The 21,063-nt window shown below is 39.0% G+C and overlaps 2 protein-coding genes across 5 annotated transcripts in view; one reads left to right on the top strand and one right to left on the bottom strand.

Moving 5' to 3' along the window:
- The window catches only part of nr1h3 (nuclear receptor subfamily 1, group H, member 3), a 124,563-nt gene that overhangs the window by 36,188 nt on the left and 67,312 nt on the right, over positions 1-21,063 (top strand). The window lies entirely within an intron of this gene.
- The window catches only part of kcna4 (potassium voltage-gated channel, shaker-related subfamily, member 4), a 72,595-nt gene that overhangs the window by 18,600 nt on the left and 32,932 nt on the right, over positions 1-21,063 (bottom strand). The window contains exons 2-3 of one of the 3 annotated variants that reach the window (XM_071489290.1): positions 11,560-11,710; positions 95-3,693 (exon numbers count right to left, since the gene is read on the bottom strand). The gene's annotated coding sequence lies outside the window, so the exon portion shown is untranslated. Of the gene's footprint in view, positions 1-94; positions 3,694-3,851; positions 11,711-21,063 lie in introns of those variants that run through there. The other 2 variants (XM_071489289.1, XM_071489288.1) reach the window with 2 other exon arrangements.

Genomic DNA, 21,063 nt, shown 5'->3' on the forward strand with positions numbered 1-21,063 from the left:
TTTGTCTATAGCAGCAAACACAATTGTTGCTGACAACTTTTCCATCCGCAGCCCTGCGACAGGAGTGTTGTTTGTAAAGGAGCAGGGCAGGTACCTTTTGGGACTTGGCCGATTGGGTTTCAGGGGACAGCAGCGGTGGCGGTGTTGGGTTTCCATGCAGAGGGGAAACGGTGAACGCCAAATTCACTGGCATGAGTGTATGAGAGCAGCCTCTGAGCATGTGCTGAGATATTGTTCCCTGTCAGGTGTCGTTTTACACCTCTGAGTGATGGGGTCTTTTCCTGGAAGACAGTGGCAGACACTGACAGAAGCAACAGAAGCTGTGACAAGTGTGAAGTTGCTGTGGCAGCACTCTGACTTGTTTTCCTGTCTGTATGTTACAGTTAAAATTAAACTAGGAATATTATGCTTTTGCTGAAGCCTATATACTGAAAAAAAATTTAACCTTTACTTAACTTGTAAGTAATGATTGACACTAAATATTTTTAAGTTCACCGAACCTAATTTTTCTCACTGAAACAGAGATTTTTAAGCATGCAGTATTGTTTTCACATTACCATACTTTGCTAATACTTGCCTTTTAAGTGCAATTTTGAGAGTCAGCTTCCTGACTGAGGACAACAGTAAGAGCCAATAACCTTTGGATTAATATATAATATGAGGGTTTACATAGTTGTGCACACAAAAACCATGGTCTATTTGCATTTGCTCTAAAGCGGTTGAGTGATGGAGCAGTACAAATGTGGAAACTCTGGAACCACCAAAAACACACTGGTAACAATGCAGGAACACATACAAAATGAGAGTTATGTCTTCTCCTCATGCCTACCTCAGGATGCAACAATATAAACTCATACAAGCCACCTCCAACTTCATTTAATACAAATACAAAATAACATTTTGCTCGGAAGAGTAAGTGAATGATTTTTAATGAGTGTTAAAATTAGACCAGCATTGTTCTACATTTTTCAGTGTTTGTGGAGTGTCACAAAGAAAAACCAAATAAAAAAAAAAAACCCTCACGTAACAAAACATGTTTTGCAACTAACTCAGACTGACCAATCTGTTCAGATGCATAGTTTATGTTTATGAACAGCAAATGACATGTTCTACATCACTGCTTCTTCAGGTTCACTCACAGTGATGAAGCAGTCATCCAGATGAGTTGGTCTGGGTGTGTGGCAAGCATTTACTGCTTGTTAGTGTTTGTGTGTGTTTGTGTGCACATGCTTCTGTGATTGTGTAGGATAGACCTTGTGTACCTTGTCTCGTTTTGTGGAGACGGCTCTAAAGGGTGAGGTACTATATATATCTTCAACGCTGGTCTAATTTTCTTCACCATGACCTCATCCCAGAGTCATTCGTCGACCTTTCAGGATCGCTGTCATGCACAGCAAACTTATGACAAACTCCTTTAGTTTCTCAAAGGTTTGTAGAGCATTACAAATAATAAATAATGTTGAGCATTTGTTGCTTCTCCTTGGTCTGTGGAGATTCTGTTGAAGGTGAACAGGTTGCATCCTCACAGGACTGTATGTGTTTTGCAGTTAGGAGGCAAAACACAAACCAGCTGTGGTGTGTTGGTGTGTCCATCACCAGCTTGATGGATGAACTGGTGCTTGTCCAAGAGTCAAGTAATTGTACACAACGGACCCATTTAAAATATTTAAACGGTGTCGAACATGAATGGCTCAGGCGTCGGGTTTCAAAAGCAACCACTGTTAAAGGCCACCGTGGATGAAAATGCTCTGTCATTGGGATACTCAGCCCCTGCTGACAGAGCTGATTCTGACTGAGGGATGCAAGCAATGTACATAAACTTCTCCCAACAGTTCAACTAACGGCAAACAAAACAGTTAGTCAGGGCGGCAGATATGCTGAGCTTCAGCAAAATGGCTTCACTATATGCAAGCCTCAAGGACTGGACTGCATGACATTATCATTATTTACATTTTTGTAAAATGTTTAATGTTCTGTACATTTCTTGAACTGATGTTCATGTAATCTTGCTACTTCTGCTGTAGTGCTTGGTCAAGCAAAAGGGTGGTAATATTTTTATTTGAGAAAAAACTGGTTGACCAGAGAACAGAATAACCTGCTTCTTTCTGTTTTTTCTAGATTATAATCACACCGTGATCACAGCTGTATAAAACTGTGCGTTTCAAGAAGCAAGAAAAGTGTAACAAGTTCTCTTTTATTAAGACTCAATTTGGCTACTAATAAGGCTGCTGATACCACCTTTGGCTAAAGGTTAAACATTGTTGGATCTTTGAGTGGGTATGAAAGTCCTGTGAATAGACTAATCTCTCAGCTAATTTATGTATTGTGCTCTCTCTAGCAAGACTGCCATTACTTACACAGTCAAAATTAATGCATTTAAATTGAAAGTGACAGCAGTAAAGCTGCCACCTTACTTGAAACCTTCAGTCTCCGAGTCGACTCACATTTTGTCAGTCAAATCATTGTGCTTTTTTTAAGCTAAGTCATTTTACACAGAGCAACACAGGATCTTCTCTTAAGATCCACTGATTACTTGTGTTTCTTCATTGCTCTGATGTTCTCAGCACACTTGCTGAATGCTAGCAAAGATGGTGAACTACTTTTGAATTCTCCTCGATTGCCATTTGGGGCGATTGACTCTTTGACTAACTGCACTGTGAGCAGCCAATCAACAGACTGGAAATTTCCAAAATTCTCATCATAGATGAAAAAGGCAGTAAAGGAGCAATCTGTAAGAATTGGCCAATAGTCAAATTAATACGACAAACAAATAAGGGAAAGCATATTACCTTCCCTTCCACTGTGCCATGGTCGGACTGGCCTTCAGGCATATGGGGACTGATCCTGGTGGGAGACCATATGAGTGGGCCAAAAATGTTTTTACCATCCCTCTTTGTCTACCTGTTGTTTAGGGTGCACATTAGAGCTTCCTGTATGCATATTACAGGACTGGAGTCCCTGGCCACTCAACCAAGTTTCAACCCTCACCCACTGAGCTAATGTGAGCTTGACTAAATCTGACCTCAGCACAGGGCAGTTGTTGACATGTTGCCAAACCTGCAAGGATTGGGGAATAATGTTTTTCACGCAGCTTTACCTTGCAATCTGATTATGTAACTGGTAGATTGTGTCTGAGGATTTCACACCCAGTTTGCCCAGTCAGAGAGACAGAGAAGATGTAATGGTGGCAGGAGTAGAGGACGGGCCATGAGAGGATAAGGAGGGGGAGAAAGAGGGAGAGCAGCAGCATCAATAGCTGAGCTGGAGGAAGGAGTGGAGGGATGTTGCTGAGAGAGGATGGCCGCGGCGGAGATTTATAGCCTACTCACAGTTATTACTTCTTCATCCTCTCATGGTGGACTGAGGGCACGCTTGATGCTACAGTGACTCACTATCACCTCTTGAGATTCAAAGAGGTGTTACAAGACGGGATGGGCTGAGGCTAGCTGGTTAGCATGCTAAATTTGGTAGATATCTCTGCAACACAATTCATGTAAATCTTTGACATATCATCCAAACTGTTATTTCTTTAAATTCTGTTGATAACTTAAGTACATTTTTGAATATTTAAAAAGTATAATACTTACATATTGGTCCTTTAAAATGTGAGTCTTACTGTTAGAGGGGTTGAGTGTGGATTAGCTGCTTCGCTGGTGTACTGGACTGTACTGTCATAGTCGTGGGTAAGGTGTACTGAAGAAAAACATTAGTAGTAATATTGAGTATTAATACAACCTGAAGTATGAACAGTGCAGTATAGCCTTACTATGCAGGTTTATAAGTGATATGCCCTTAAAATTAGATTTATTTATAACAGAAGTTCATCTGTGACAAAAAAGCACATCTTAAAACACTTTTATTTTCTGAATTTTTATTGAATATATTATATTTTTCTTTAATCAACATTGCACATATTCCATTTTCAATCACATCTCATATTGCTGTCTACAAAATGTTATGAATGTAGAAAATCCAGAAGTTGGAAGGTTTACCAAAAAATAAAACAAACAAGAAAATAACAAAGAAGAATTAAGGTCAGAAGTGACAAGCTCCAAAGATACAGAGAGAGAGAGTGAAAGAGAAGGAGAGGAGCACCCTCAGGAAAAAAAATACAAACATACCTTGGGTTAGGATGCATTTTTCTCAAAACAAAGCATCATGCAGAATAAAAGCAAGGCTGGCCAAAACCTCACATGGATAGTTCTCAACACATGAACTGTAGAAATATTATACATGTTCATTAATAGTGACTGTCAGTTTTCCATTGTTGATTGATAATGATTTCCCTCCTTTTGTTATGAGTCAAGACAAGGCAGTGGCAAATGAACAGTTTAAATATTAAGCATACACATCTGTGAAGCAGTAACATTATAAGAACCACCGTTGTCCCAAGAGCAAAGCGTTCAGCCATCACTGAAGACTCTCCACACTGCATCTGTACAGCGCAGCAGCAGCAGCAGCAGCAGCAGCAGCAGCAGCAGCAGCACAGCAACATCGATGCTGGCTGCTTGGAGATAGTTTACCTCTGTGCAGGTGAGATGATAGTGAGAATCATAATGACTAATGTAGATACACTTGCACCAGAACATCTGTATAAATGTGACCGTGGCCTTGGCTGACCAAACTGCACCAGCTTGCATAGACACCTGATTATTATGGGTTTGAATCCCATCCTTGTTCTGTTAAGTTCACATTTAAGTGTATTCTTCATCTGTATGTTGTTGACTGTTTGTGTACTTGATTCTTTATGTCACACACAGTGGCCGTCTTTCATCAAGCTCTTGTGGTTGTTAAGTTCAGAAACTACTGCAAAAATAATCCACAACTAAATCACAGCTAACATTTTCTGAGTTAAATGCAGATTATATCCTGGATTGATGAATCAGAGACATCTTGTGAAAAATAAAAAGGCAATTTACATGTTGTATTATAGTCAGAATTATACATGCTCAATGATTCTTGGCCCATAAACTTCAGAGCCTTGTTGAGGGGAAATATGCCATGCTGCACATGACAAAAGATCTGCTACAACTACCAACTGTCACTTGAGTAATTGGTCTATAACAGGCTAAAGTACACAGCATCTACTCGTCTATTTATGCTCTGTGCTTCTAAAAAGAGTGTTTGCATCATTACCAGCAGGCTGTTAATTCAAGAATTATGGCGGCCCTGAGAGCTCAGTGCACTGCAGTTAAAGAAACAAATGAAGCAAACATCTTCAACAATTTGATCTCATATAGAAGATAACACAACAATTGGTGAAAGGGTTTTCTTCATTTGCTTGTTTTTTTTTTTTTTTTTTGGTGTGTATTTACATGTGTTTTTAGTTGCAGTGCGTTGAGCTCCCAGGGCTTTGAGCACTGAAGTTCTTATTAATAAGAGTGATGTGAAGCATTATGTTGCCACAGAGCATTTATCTGTCATAGAGCAGACATCACATAATATTCCAAAATCCTTGTTGTTCTCCATTAGTCCTGCAACTAGTGATTACTTTCACTGCTGATTAATCTGCCAGTTATTTTGTTGATTAATCAATTAATGTCCAAGGATATTTATTGAAATTGCTTGTTTTATTCCACGGTCCAGAATTCAAATGTTCAGTTTTCTATCGTATGTTGCAAATTGAAAATGTCAAACCTTCACATGTTTAGAAGCTGGAACCAGAGGATGTTTGGCAGTTTTGCTTGGAAAAAATGATTAAAACCATAATCAAAAATGTTGGCAATTAATTTTCTGTCAATCAACATTGGAGGTCTGTTCCCATCACCAAGTGAAGCGATATCTCTTTGATTTCACTTCCTCTAAAGCTCATGGTTGAATGCCCAATAGCTTGATGAACGAGGGCCTGTGTAATTAGGAGTGTATTAACGTAACCCTCTGAAACACCCAGTGCTGAAGCAAGCAGAGGCTGCTTTGCTCAAGGAAACTCTGGCAGCACTGAGCTCACTGGCTGTTGTGACTCTCCAGGTGTAGGATCTGCTGCTCTGACCACAAGATGTACATGTGTGTGTGTGTGTGTTTGTAACTGTTTTTGTATTCAAACCACACCTTACACTATGTTTTATCCTATCTGTAGTCATCATTAAATAGGAAGAAATACTATTTCTCTTCTAATGACGACTACTTCAGCTTATAATCCCCCCTCTTGATTTGGCACAATATACTGTAGTCTGTCACTTCACTGCTCTGGTGTTCCAGTATAACCACCTACATTTGAGTGATGATTAAGCTAATGAAGGCTGTTATCATTTAATCAATATCATAATCTCTGAAAGAGAAAGTCATTTCATAACTAAAACCAAAATGACAACTTTAAGCAGTGATCACTCTTCAGGTGACACTTGGTAACCCTGTTATTAACCCGGTAATTTGAGCGCCACGCTGACATTAGTCGTATATACCAAGGCCTTTTTACAAACATGTATAACTTCTGCAAAGGATTTCATTTGACTCCCGTATTAAACAATTTCCTAAATACAGATGTGGCCAGGCAAACACTGTAATCATTGTTTTTGCAGCAAAGAGCACTAGTACTGTTCTGCAGGAGACAGATGGTGCAAAACAACCCGAAATCCGGTCAGCCACTAATATCCAGCACGAATACTCAGCAAATACAAAGTGCGTCACTGTTCAACAGTTTTGCAGTGCTTCTCGTGAGCTACCTTGTTTATAAGGAGATTAAGACATAAAACGGGTTCCTGGTGTTATCTAACACTGAGGATGTTACAGTAAACACTCTAGTCTTTATCCTCAGACTAATGCATTACTTTTATTTATGTACGTGTACGTAATATTAAACTGAGCCATATGGAAATGTCTGCGGTGCTGCCTGGGTGCAATGTGAAGATACTGGGCTTACTCAGGTTGTTCAGAAGTCAATACTCAGACAATAAATTCAGATATGTAAAAAGTAGGCTTTGTATCAACACAGTTTTGCTCCTCACTGTTTGATTGGGTGGGTAAAGTTTGATGATTTGGGCTACTTTTTCTACCATTTGCGTGACCTCTTCTCTGGGTTGTATGACTGACATTGACAGGACACTGGGTTCAGTAGGCTTGGCTCAACAGCTGATAACAGATAATCAATAAAAACAAAAAGACATTTCAGTTTATTACAGCTAGTTTGAAACTTCTTTCCTATTCAAGTTATTATTCAGTTATATCGCTGTTATAAATTGCCAGTAAAAGCTTAAATCTTGTTCTTATAAGTGAAAACTTAATTTAATTGAAAAAGATTTTTCTTAAAGATCTGGTTGAGATAAGTATCTCAAGTATCTCAAGGACGGGGACGAGGAAGTATCTCAATCTTTTTATTGTTATTACCTTGTTCTGGGTGGTTTGGGGTTTGCCTAATTATACAAATAACACAGAGCACAGAGGAACTTCCCAAGACTTCCCAGCACCTATTTTATGGTATTGTATGGAAATTAAAAATTGAAAAACTTCAGGATGTGTTTGTTTGTTTTATGTCGGCCAAATCTGGCAACGCTGAAAGTGCAGGGCAGTGTAAAATTTTGTATTTCACTAAAACACTGGGCTGTTGTTTTACGTGCACTTTAGATCTGTTGGCAACTGGTTGTTTTCTAGGAGAAACCCTTTGTCATTGATTAGGGGAAGCATTCATTTTAAAGTTAATCTTGCCTAGTTGGTCTGTGGAAAGCCCAGGGGACTGGAGGAGTCTCCTCAGAAATACGTGAGCTTTAACATAAAAACAGTTTCTGACAATGTGGACACTGAGATAGCACTTCTTAATGTGAAATCTCTTCCCAGCTAGAGTTTTCTTTTGAATGAGTTCAATTCTCTTAAAAATGATTTGTTTTTTTTCGCATCATAAGTGAAAATGATTTAACTGTGTTGGGTGAATCTCCTCCTCATCCTCCTCAGGTCAGTAGCAATGATAGTGAGAAACATTAAAAATGTAGCCCCAGTGATTTTTCCAGCTCAGAGGTGATCATAATTAAAATTTTCTCCTCTTGCCTTGTTCTGCGTTTTATCTAATGTCCCCACACAGACTAACTGTTAACCTCCCTAACAGCTTGTTAAATCTACTCAGCAGCTGTGCTGAATCACAACAGTTACCACAAAAGGTATTACTGCAGGTAATTTTAACATCCACAGGAATACCTAGCGCTACAAAGTCGAAGAAAATTGGATTTTTTTGTTGAGTCTTTAGGATATTTTTCCACTGATCCTTTTCTACTCGTGATATGACCCAGATGATAACTCTGGATTATGACCTTTTTCATTTAGTGCATGAGTTTCATTCAGCTCTCACATGAGGATAAATTATTTTCCTTCCTGCAATATTCAATCTGCTTTCAAATCTGTCTGTCCACCTTTATTATCTTCATGCTTCATACATCATAGTACACTGCCCCTCTCTCTGTTACTACTGATCTCCTGATGAAAGCTGATTTAAGTGAGGGCACTGTGTCAGTGCAGCTTGACATAATTGCAGCCTCTAACCAAATGGATTATTTTAATTAATAGATTGAGGAAAAGGGTTACACTGTCCAGCTTAACAGATTTCTTTCAGCCTCCTTTTGTTCTAGTTTGTTCTGCTTGATTGGATGCGGTGGCCTCGAGGATCAATTCTCTGGCTGATCCAGTTCCTGTTCCCTGTACTAACCTGTGGGCATATTTCTCTTTGGCTTAGCATCTTGTTCTGTGATAATAGGGAGCTGTGGAGGAACATATCACTAGATAGATTAATTTGTCTCTTAGAGCTCTGTCAGTATTGTTGCAGTGCAGCTTCTGGCCACTATTGGCTGTTGGTATGATAGCTCTGCATCTGAACTAGCCACAGCTCAGGTCTTAATGTGAGCCAACATTCAGCCTGAAATCTTCAGGACAACCTCTCCTGACTGTTTCCAAGTGGAAACTCCAGGCCAGAATTGAGGCCTCTGCATGCATGTTATCTCAAAATATATTTTTACACACAGGTTTTCATTTCATATATATCTTAAAGCTGTAGTTTGACATTTGGGGAATACGCCTATTCATTTTCTGACTGTGAGATAACAGGATAGATGCCACTCATGTCTGTAAAGCCAGCAGCTGGTTAGCCTAGCTTAGCACAGAGACTGGAGATGGGGGAACAGCTAGCCTAAACCAAAAGACTCACAACAAAAGGTTGGAGGAGTTATGTTAGACCATTTCTTGGCAGAATTTTTAAATCGATTAACTTAAAATGTTGTCATGATAGATAGTAAAACTTTAAAAGTGCATTTATGCTAAGCTAAGCTAACCAGCTGCAAGCAGTAGCTATATATTTATCATACCCACATAGTGGTGAATGGAGTGGTATCAATCTTCTCAGCTAACTTTGGGCAAGAAAAAATTAGGATATTTCACAAAGTATCAATTTATTCCTTTAATCTTAAAAGTTAAATTCATGCCTGCGGTTTTGTGGTTCTTTTACTCTTTTCCTTGTTTTATTTAAATCCTCATATTATCAGATGTTTTCTATATCGTTTGATATAATTTGATAAAAAACTGTAATTGAAGAAACAGTTTATAATTAATCTCACTGTGATGATTTGACTGACTGACTGTTTCCTTATTACTTTTCAGACTAACAGGACTAATACTTGATGTTTACATTAACCTGATTTTTAAAGTTTTCCTTTCCACACGACAGGTGACAGCTACAACCTGATATTAGAAGCCACAACCTTTTTTTCTTACATGTTCCAGTTTCCTTTGGCCTAAATATTTCTTCTGTCATTTCTTACTTTTGTTTTTTATGTAACTTTTTAAAGAAGCAGCAACTTTGCAGATTTGACAGTCCCGAAACTTTTCTAGAGTATACTGGTGTTCCTGGTAAGACTGCTGGTATTAGTTTGTATGTACTCTTTCCAATAAACACCCTCCCCATAAGGAAAGTATTGACATCTATTTTAAAACTATTGTGGCTATTTCGTGGGTATGGGTTTTTCTGACACAACAGAAATATCTGGAACATTCAGTAAACAGCTTTTCTGAGGGATACTATTACTGAGGTTTACAAATACGAATTTTTGGAAAAAAAAGCAAGAATGTGAACTTTGGATTTTCTTTAAATGGAGAGGAAACAGACACTAAGATAAAGAGCTCTAAGTTTAAGCTTTTAAGTGCCATTATAGTTAACACAGTATATAAAGGATATTTTTAAAGGAAAACATAGGAAAATAAAACACTGTCTTCATTAAAAAAAAATACGTGATGTAACTTACTGCTTCCTAAAACTAAAATAAAACTGGCATGTCAGTCGACATTTCTAATCATTTCATTCATGGGCAAGATCACGGGTCTAACAGAGGTAACAAAATCCAATCAGCACAAACATCACCAGCAACCTTATGTTTTAGTATGCCAAATAAAAGAGTGGGTGGATTTTCAATGGGCAGTGTGTGAAAAAAAAAAAAAAAAAGGAGGAGAAAAAAAGAGCCAAAAACATGACAATGAAGAATGTTGGAGCAGCATTCGCAACAATATGAAGGATATGATTGTATCAGCGAGGACAAACCGAACACATTATGATTATGGTTGATGATCGTAACAGTCAAATAAAATAAAGTCTCAAATTACTCTATCTGCAACACATCTTAGGACACACAAGTATAAACGTCTGTTATTTACATTTTTTTCCTATTCAGTGTGCATCTATATCACAACATTTTCCAGAAGTCCACAACATACAATAAATTCAGGGTTTCACCTTTGGTTATGTAATTATCAAGGCTAGGTTTAAAAAAATATAGAACACACGTCCATGTAACTTTTGCATACAGTTAAATTCAAAGAGAAAACATATCAACAAAGCAGCTGGTCAGCTCTAAATTTGCATCTGAGAAAAAAACCTAAGGTATTTCATCTTTACGTCGATGATTCTCGAGCAGCGAAAGCCCGGCAAGTTTCATCCGCTGTTTTTCTGTGATAATAGAAAGTGAGTGTGGCAGATATTTTATGATGGTGTTTATGTGCCTGACATCTTTGCTTTAGTGTAAGTGGGTCTTAATGTAAGAGGATATTCTTCTGATGTATTTCATTGTGTTGCATTGAGCCAGTCAATATTTGTCTCACATTTCTCTCCCAACCCTCTATACACTTTCTGAATGAGGATTTTCATGTGTATATGACATGGCATGATGTGAATTAAGTTTTTAAGTTGCCAGCGTTTGAGTGAGCAACTCAGGCCAGCCTTGTTTGGTTGACAATATGAAACAAGATAAAAATAGATTAAGTCGTACTGCTGACTGCACATAAGCAGAGAGCAAACTCACCATTTAGTAACCGATGACACCTACGAAGCCGACCCAACTAAAACATTATGTCGACATTACAACCAAACATTAACTCTATCATATTAAAATATTCACATCTGTTCCTTACAAGACACTTTTTTCACATGTAAAGAAAACATCTTTGAACTTGTATAAGTCTCTTAGTTTCATCACTTCATACATCTGTATATGTGTAGTAATTAAGGCAATCATTTTGGGCCATGACTTACTCATTTGCCAACTTCAGTCTCAACCCTCCAGGGTTGGTTTACTGACGTCACGCAGTAGCTCTCACCTCCGCTTGTCCAAATGTCGAGCCCCGTCCAGTTGTTGTTGTTGCTATTCAGTGTCCACTCGTGCTCAAGATGACCGGTCACAATGTTTTGCTTGTTCTCTGCAATTTCCAGAGATGTGGGGGATACTCCCTCTCCCTGTAACTGGCAGCGCTGCAAAGGAGAGAAACAGGAAACGGATGCAATTCAATCATCATTCTTGAGAAAATGGCACCCTGAAGATGGAGCAATTTTGCACAAATGCCAAACTGATACTGTGCATATTTTCCTTTCCCACCCAGAGGTTGGGCAAAATGCATCCCACTACAGATAATCATCAGGGTCATTAAGCAGCAGCTCCTTTTGAAGCACTCAGAGGAGATAGGTCTGAGCTTCATTGAGCACAGGCACAGTGGGGTACTACTTACATACAGGTTTAGTTGTCAGCATTTAAGCCATAACATAAAGTTTGCCCATGTTTCCATTTAAGTAGCTGAAAAGTTGTTTATCATCTTATCTCACTCTATCTGACACCATCATTCATTGTACAAGTTCTTTATTGAAGATGTATGTTTACACTGAGTGAAATATTCAATCCAAAGACTCAATGTGCTTTTATGGCTGCACAGTTCCATCACATGTATATAGTCCAGATGTGGAAGCACTCATATTGTAGCACTGAACACACTGTTTGTTTGGGAGGGATGCAACTGATGACATCTAACACTTCCTATGGAGGTTGAATGCACTTGTAGAAAAAAGGGCATCATTTCATATACATATTTGGTATCTGCACTCAAGATTAAGATAAGCCTCTGTTGGTTCGAACAGAGTTTTGCTGCACAGCATGAGTTTGTAATGACAAGCCTACTGGTGGGCAGCTGGAGTTAATGTTAATGTTGAAATCACGTTCATTTCAATACAATTAGATTCATCCCCGATGGGGCAAAAAGCCACTTTTAATCATAAAGATATAACAATCAAATGCATTAAGCTTAGAAACTACATGTAGAATTGGTAATAATAAATACATTAAAAAAAGTAGTATCTAAATAAAATGTAAAAGAGCATAGAAAGCAACATGCTAACTGGCAGTCAGACTAATATGACCATCATCTGTAGATGTTTGTAATGTTGATTTAGCTCAAATTTAAATTCATTCTTCACAAAGTGTTTGTTATTCTGGCTACTCCCTACAGGGCAGAACATTTTACAGAATAACTGTTGTGTGTCATAGCTATTTGTGCTTATTAAGATGCAGACTATTAGAGACAAGCGTCCTCTTTAAACAGAGCAGCTGTTGTATAATTCTCCACCTCAATAATCTGAGGATTTCCACATAGTCTCCCAGGAGCTGAAGACATTGTGTATGCAATCATAGCTGTAGCAGGCACAAGGCAATTACGACAAACATACTGAGTGTTTTTATTGAATTCCCTTATTAAGACTTTAGAGCTAAACCTGTGGTTGTTTACATATCAGGTTTGGTTTGTTTGGGGAGCTGCTTTAGTAAACACACACAGGTAGTATGTCCTGTATTTATCCTCAAATATCCTGTACTTGTAATGGTGAGAGGGCAAATACAGAATTCAATATTCAAGTCAGCATAAACACTGAATATACCGTGTAAGAGACATTTACATTGCTGAAGTGCAGCTAGGAGGTGAATTCAGAGGAGATCAGGGGATAGCCTTAAAATGATTCATTGTCTTCTTTTGAGATTAAAATGTCACTGTGTTGCTCAGAGAAAAGAAAATGAAGAAAGTTGTTTACATAGTGTTGTTCTGCACCACTATACTCCACTTTTTTTTTCTCAGGGGTGGGTGTTGAAATAAAAGCAGCTCCTCTGTGTGTGTACAGTTTAAAGTAGGCAACCTACAGCTGGAGGGAAACAGGGCAACACCGGGACTACGGACAGCAGCACCAAAACACCCTCGAATAAAATGTTAGGTGATACGTGTGTGCAGCTACCACATGAGGCAAAGGTGACTCATCTCTGTTGAGGTTTGTGACCATTATTACAGTAAACGGTATGAAGACATTAAAAAAGAACCTGTCAGATTTCATGAGCAGATATCATGGCAACAAATTAAGCTTCATTTCTATCTAATGGGAGGCTGTGGTGCAATGAGTTGACTAAAGATGATAAATGGACTGACAGCCAGAGGGGTTTTAGTTTAGGAGCCTGGCTAGTACATTTTGGTTGACATATTATTGAAGTAAAGGACTGTCCATGTTATTAGACACGTTATTTCAGTAACAAGGATTTGACATTAAAATGATAAAAAGTTCAAATTTATGTTATGACACAAATTTCTTTCTGTCTTATTAACACACACACACACACACACACACACACACACACATATAACATAAAATGGATTTCAGTTAAGGGGGTATTATATGTGCATTTGTTTCTATGCATTTTTATATTTCTGCAGAAATGCACATAAATTGAGCAGCAACTAGTAATTATTTTCATTCATGATTAATGTGTCGATTTTTGTTTTCGATCAATCAGTTAACTGACAAATGTAACGACACTCTGTCCAGACGACAGTTTCTCATTAGAGCCTGAGCAATAAACATCAGTGAAAAGAGAAATGTTTCCTCAGAGATCTCCTGACAGTCAATGTTGGACACACCAAACCTCACACCATGTTTGAATCTAGCTACAGTATCTGTCGATCTTTAAGTCCTGTACCTGGCCCACCAGCTGTGTGTCCCAGCAGGAGGTACGACCGCTTTCAGAGCGTCTTGCAGAAATCCGTTCATCCCACAGTCCCCTCACAGTCCCCTGACTGCTCAAGGCTAAGCCAAGAGAAGCAGTTAAAGCTGTTAGACCTGCAAACCCACCTGCTACCCAGAAGCTATCACTATTCAGAATTCAGGAGCCCAAGAGTAGCTTTTCCATGGGCCTGGATTTAAATTCATCATGGTGTTTGCAGAAAGCGGCCGGTTGAGACTACAACTGCAGGTATAACACGATGTGGGGGAAGATTGTTACAGCCTCAAAGCACAAAATGATATTAACATAACTGCAGGGGGTTGATGGAGTTGATACAAATAACTCAACAGTTATTTCACCAGATTTCTGAAACTCACTTTACAGTGTAGGGACAAACACATTTTGATTGTTGAAATTGCAGCTAAGACATTTTCCAACCAATCCTGGCATATTCTCTCCATCTGGCCTGAGTTTTGCTTTATGCAGGCATCTGTATCACTGCCCACATCTCAGGTTTGTTTTGCAAATCATTTAGTTATTGTGCTGTGCTGTTATTGTGACCCTGTTATTGTGAAACAATAGACCAATCACAGCTTCATAGAGCGGGATTAAGAATAGGGTCATCTTCCTACATAGCCACCTAGCTATATTCATGAAAAGTAACAACAGAAAAACAAACAAACAAACATGGATGGGATCAAGACAGCTTGATTTATAGAAATAACAAGTCAATGTGAGAAACGCTAAGAAACTGCTCCAAACAACAACTACTGCAGCTTCAGTGTCCACTGAAAGGTATGTAGGTGGGACTGATTGCTTAGGACAAAACAAAATAACACCCCCTACAAGAAATAATATAAACATGATGTCAGACTGAATGGATGAGGTGTTATAAAATGGTATTTCAGAGTGACTATCAGTCTGAGTTACTCACTGTGTGACATTATGTTCCTAAACTAGAGCAGTTATTGGTTTTCTCAGCAGTGCAGGCTGAGCTGAGGTCTTGACAATGTTGTTGCTTGCAGACAGTGGTCAACACAAGTCACAGATTGCTCATGGCCCCTTTACAGAAAATACACAAAGGTTAAACGTGAGTGCAAGAGCACAAGTGTGACTGCAGAGATCCACCAGGCTGAGAGGGACTAGAGAAATTATACGAGTGTCTAAGAACAAACTCTGTACCTCGCTACCTCTCTGACTTTTCTTTACCTTTCCTGTGTTTGATAGAGATGACTGAGATATCGCAGCTGAATTTATATATCTGCTATAAATAGCTGGACATAGTAGTTGTGCAGGTAAGAACTGCTTTTCTGGGTTTTCAGTGAAGTTATGGTTTGCTACTTTTTTTTTTTTTAATGTTCCACTGCCCAACCTTGTCTCCTGGAAATTACATTTATGTACAACTAATTTGCAACAGGAAATTAGTTTTGAAGGAAGTTACTGCAGCATTATTAAACTTTAATGGTTATGTTTAGGCACTGGCAGCACTTGGATTAGGTATGGAAAACATTAAAGTCTGTTTTGATACAGAAATCTCTGCAGTGACTTGGGACACAATGTGTTTCTTCAGATTTCACCAAAAACATGGTCTTTCCCTAACCAAAGGACTTTGGATGCCTAAACCAAACCACAAGATGTTGTCTCTTGCTTCACAGTTGCCCTCCACACACACCTGCCCTCCACCTCCTAGTGATTCCAGGGCAGTTCATAAATTAAGCACTTGCCTCATTAAAAAAGAAATGTTACCAGTGAACATAATGCAGCCAGCAAATACAATCTATCATCTCAACTTAATTGGGAAAATGATTTAGTAATATATAAATGTAATTTCTAGGAGACAGGGTTGCACTGTCAGGTCTAAAGCCTGCTGCCAGCTATTGATAATGCAAACAGGTGCTTAAGTGCATGTTTGCAGTACTTCTACAATATTTATGGTTCAGTGTGAATGTAAATCAGGCTCCTGCATCTGCGCCTGGAGCAACATCAATGCCCAGCTCTGTGAATTTGACACAGTGGGTTTGTCTGCATATTTCTGTCTTTGTGCATACTCAGAGTTTAAGTCATGAGCCCACGCCGTTTACTGCGTCCGGTCCCTGCAGGGACATGTAAAGCATAAAAGTTTTCCACATGGACAGAGCAGTAATGTCTATGCCACAGACTGGAACAGACTTCTCAAGAGGGCAAATAGGCGAGGACATTGGCAGTAAGTACTATTACTGCTGAATCAAGTTGGGAAATGAGACATAACAGCTTCTCGTTACTTATTACCTTGCCTGTACATCAACCCTGCAGCCTCCTATTACGCTTTTTTTTTTTTTTTTTACAAGGCAGTTAATCGCTTTTTTTGTCTGGCCCTGCCTCCAAACAGTATTTTATTGATATTTAATATGTTCTTGTGTAGCATCTTCCCCCTCAAAAGAAATTATATTTTTGTACAATAAATATTATTGTTTTTAATATAATATGGCGTTCTGGTTTTTCAATCATACCTAATAGTGGTAGGAATGTGCTTCATCTGGCAACCTGATTGTTAGTGCTGCAGACCTGTGAGCCAATGTTCATAACATAACATTTTAATCAGCAACTTCATTGCTGAGATATGAACGTGCAGAGACACCATCAACATCATTGACATCAGGAATGGTGGCTTAAACTATAAAAGTAATACCAAGGTTTTTTGGGTTTTTTTTTTTAATGAAAGTAATTTTAATGCTGAAAACAAGTCCTCCCTCCAAACAGCCATTTAAACCCCCACAAAGCTGTAGGACCCCACAAGTATAGTGGGCCCCTGATTTTTGGGTCCTAGTAGTATAAAACAAGCCCACACACACACACACACACACACACACACACACACACACACACACAAAACAAAAACCTCTGGGTCTGCTACAGGTAGAAAACTGTCAACTCACCCTTCACCCTTTAATTTCTTTTGAACTAGACCTGTATGATTATCATAGACTGCACTTAAGTGCTCCCTCCCCTGAGAATATCCTCTGTGACGCTGCAGTGTTTTTGTTAAGACTCATCTAAATCCTCTGATGTGTGTGTGTTGAGCACTCTCTACTGTCATCATCAAAGCAGCAGCAAGAGCTTCACAGGAAATTCACCTGTAACATTTTTCAAAGAAGCCTCAAGAAACAGATGTTTTCTAGATGATATTATAACAGACAAGGCTTTGACTGTTCTTTGCTCAGCTTTTTATCTGTTATCATGGCAGTGTTTTTGTGGCTTTTTGGAGAACAAGAGGTCAGATGATGAACAGTCATGACGCACAAAAGCTATATATGCTGCTCTCTGTTTACAGGCCCATCATGAAGTTGTAAAAGCTGTAAAATCACAGCATTAACAAATCACTACAGAACTTGAACCTTGACAAATGAATGTTATTTGTCTACCACATAGGATTGCAAGGATTGCACCGCAGTTTCCACACATCACTGTAATTTAAAAGCAATTACCAATCTGATCAAATGGCTCACATCAACAAATGGATGCACTGTGATCCTCAGGGGGTTTCTGTGAATCACCACAGAATAAACAGAATATAGGCAATATCTGAAAAGTTGTCACTAAATTAGGAGGGGTTACAAAAAAATAACAATAATCCTGAAGGGACTGACTTCAGGAGAGTGCACGTACACATGTAGCACGGTGCTTGGCTTCCTGCTTGCTGACACTAATCCAAAGGCAGCGGGGATTTTCTGCCTCTTGCTGCTTCTTGCCTCACACCCCTGCAGGGCTCTCAGATCCACACTAGCTTTCCCAGTCACACACACGCACACAAACATACATAGATGAACGCATGATAGACTATAAATATTCAGGTCAGGATCGGCGGTATGTGCAGCACAGTGTACGCCGGGGACATAACACACACTGTGCTCTCTTCAACCATGCCACCGAGCTCTCTGTCAGCACTTTTCTGTGGGGAAAAAAAAAACAAAACAAAAACTTGCACATCTGCTCATCTGATGCTTTTCATTTAGGCTGGCTTGTCCGTGAATGCGCTCTGCGGAGCTCACAAAGTCGAGCGGCACCATCACTGTTTTTCTTGTCGGCCCGCACAGTCCTCATTAGATGTGTTAGCTGCTGCATGACAAGCCGAGCTTCAGGTGCTGCATGTTTGTTTGTGTTTGTGTCTGAGGGTGAGAGGTGCAACACAGCAAGTCACATTACACCATGACAGACTGTCACGGTGAATTAAAGGCAGGACACAAATGGAAGCAGTGGTCAGAAAATACCCTTAATGCCAAGATGCTCTCGTCCACTCTCAACAAACCCTGTAGGCGACAGAACTGTCTGAATGAGACATATACTGAATTCCTACAAACAAGATTTTACCCTCTAGTTCGTTTTCGAGCATTGCCTGAATGAAGAGTCATCCATTGTCCAAATGCAGTGCTCTGTCTTAGAGTTACATAACCAATGTATAGTATATGTAGCATGATATGGGAAAACAGAAACAGCTGAAAACTGGGTTAGTGCCAATTACTTCCATGCCAGCAGCCAAATAATCTATAAGTTTAGATGCTTTTTCTTTTCTGTGACACTGATAAAGAGAGACAGCAGCTCTTATCTAATCTTTTAGCCCCACAACTTACTGACAGAACGAAGGGTTTAGAGTCCAAAATGTCAAAGCTAGGACAGTTTGCAGTCTAGGAAACACATCTTGACTGCTGCGATTAATAGGATGGTAGAACAAGAAAACATGAATACGACTTAAATCAAATGTTGGCTGCAGTTTTTTAATAAGATATGTATAATGATATGGTTTAAGTGTGTCTGAGGAAGTTTGTGGGTCAATATTGTGCTTCATAAGCATGTAGTTCATTTCTATCAAGTTTGAGTTGTGTAATTTTAGCCATGCAGCATGTCATGGCAAAATCCGTCAGTCCAACACTTTGGTCTAGACTGAAATATCTCAGCAACTGTTGTTTGGATTTCATGAAAGTTTGTACAGACATTGATGGTCCCTAGAGGATGATTTATAATCATATTTTTAATATTAGTAATAATACTTGTGTAGGCTCAGTTCAATGGTATCAGGCAGTGGTTCCAAACCTTCTTTTGTCAGACATACCCTGATAACCCTGTTGGATAAACTCCAGTAGTTGATCCGGATGATGTTTTCACACACTATAACTGGTGCCGGCTTGGTCAAGTTTTGCCATTGTACCACTACCAAATAGAGTGGCAGATGTTGGAGGTTCAAACGTGTATCTGTTACTGTTCGCTAACTGGCTAACAGTTTGACCTCTCTGCTCATTGGTTAACTAGTTTTCACACATTTTCAGTCACAACATACAGTGCTTAGAGCTGATTCAAAAGGCGGATGCACTTCTGTGAAAAGGTTTTGAGGCACTAAAGTTAAAGTGTGGATGCTTTGAGAAATAACGGCATTAATAGTTTTTTTTAATCAATTACCTTCATATCAAGTGCAGTAAACAGAAAAATCAATATTTGCTGAGACCACCCTTTGCATTTAAAACAGCACCAGCTCTCCTCATGACACCTGCAGGCAGTTTTTCAATGTATTTGGCAGGTTGGTTATTCTAGGTACCTTGGAAAACCTGGCACAGTTCCCTGGTGGATCTAGGCTGTGCCAGTGTCTTCTGTCTCTTCATGTAATCCCACACTTGACTCCATGGTGTTGAGATCAGAGGTGGTCATAACCACATGTTGCAGGACTCCTTGTTGTTCTTGATGTTCTTAATGACTCTGGCTGTGTGTTTAGGCTCATTGTTGTGCTGCAGAATGAAAATGGGACCAATCAGACGCCTCCCTGATGGTATTGCATGACTGATAATCTGAAAATCGAAAGTGGCTAAAACTTTCGTACAGTATTGTGTTTTTACCAAATTATAAGTTTTATTTTTTTAAATCTCTTTAGGTTCTCTACAATTGTTCCACATACCTGCAGACATACCCCCTGAGGTACAAGTCCTCCTAATTGGGAAGCACTTCTACATTAGATACTTTTTTGCTGCTTTCTTAAAGTTTGAAGCTTCCAGGCTTCCATGATATGGATGCATGCTTTTAATTTATCACACTTTGTCTGTTATTTATTTTACGTATAGATTGTAACTGTGGTCGTGGTGCATTAAGCACAATTTCATAATTTGCTTGAACAAAAGCATAGAGCCATTTAGCCAAAATGAAAACTGTCATTATCTGCTCATCCCCGTCAGTCACGTCGTACCACCTCCAAACCAGCCTCCCCTATCTTGTGCCCCCGCAGGCATTTCTCACATGTGCACTTCAACAGTGACTTAATGAAACGCCTACAATCACTTCCCAACAGCAGATGCAGATGCCTGCCAGTTGTGCTGCCAAGCATAATAAAAATTACCATGTTGTTTTCCCTTGATAATGGTAGCTGCTGGCAATATATCACCCAATTTACAAACTAAATTACAAACTAGAACTCATTTTGCACAAGTGACCCATTGTAATTGTTTTGAATATTTGATTATAAGCCTCAAAAAACAGTGGGTACTAATCTCCTGCAACAACTTTAAAACTACTGTGAGGTATTCAAAACAACCTGATGAAAAAACAAGGGGTTGTTGAAATAATTTTAATCATTACCTCTTTTTAAGATCGCTTCTCTGTAGCAAGTAATGAGGTGGTTGGTGTCGCGTGTGAGATGACTTAGTTTGAAGCTAAAGTCTATGGTGTGAAGTAAAAGAGCAGAACAACTAGAGGGACAAAATAATTTCATAGATAAGTTGCAACCAGCCAATGTTGAAAAAATGTGTTTTAATCACATATAATATGCAATTGTTGTGTTTTT

Source organism: Trachinotus anak, unplaced genomic scaffold, assembly GCF_046630095.1.
Source record: "Trachinotus anak isolate AG129_WGS33_773 ecotype Australia unplaced genomic scaffold, CSIRO_AGI_Tana_v1 ptg000011l, whole genome shotgun sequence".
NCBI lineage: Eukaryota > Metazoa > Chordata > Actinopteri > Carangiformes > Carangidae > Trachinotus > Trachinotus anak.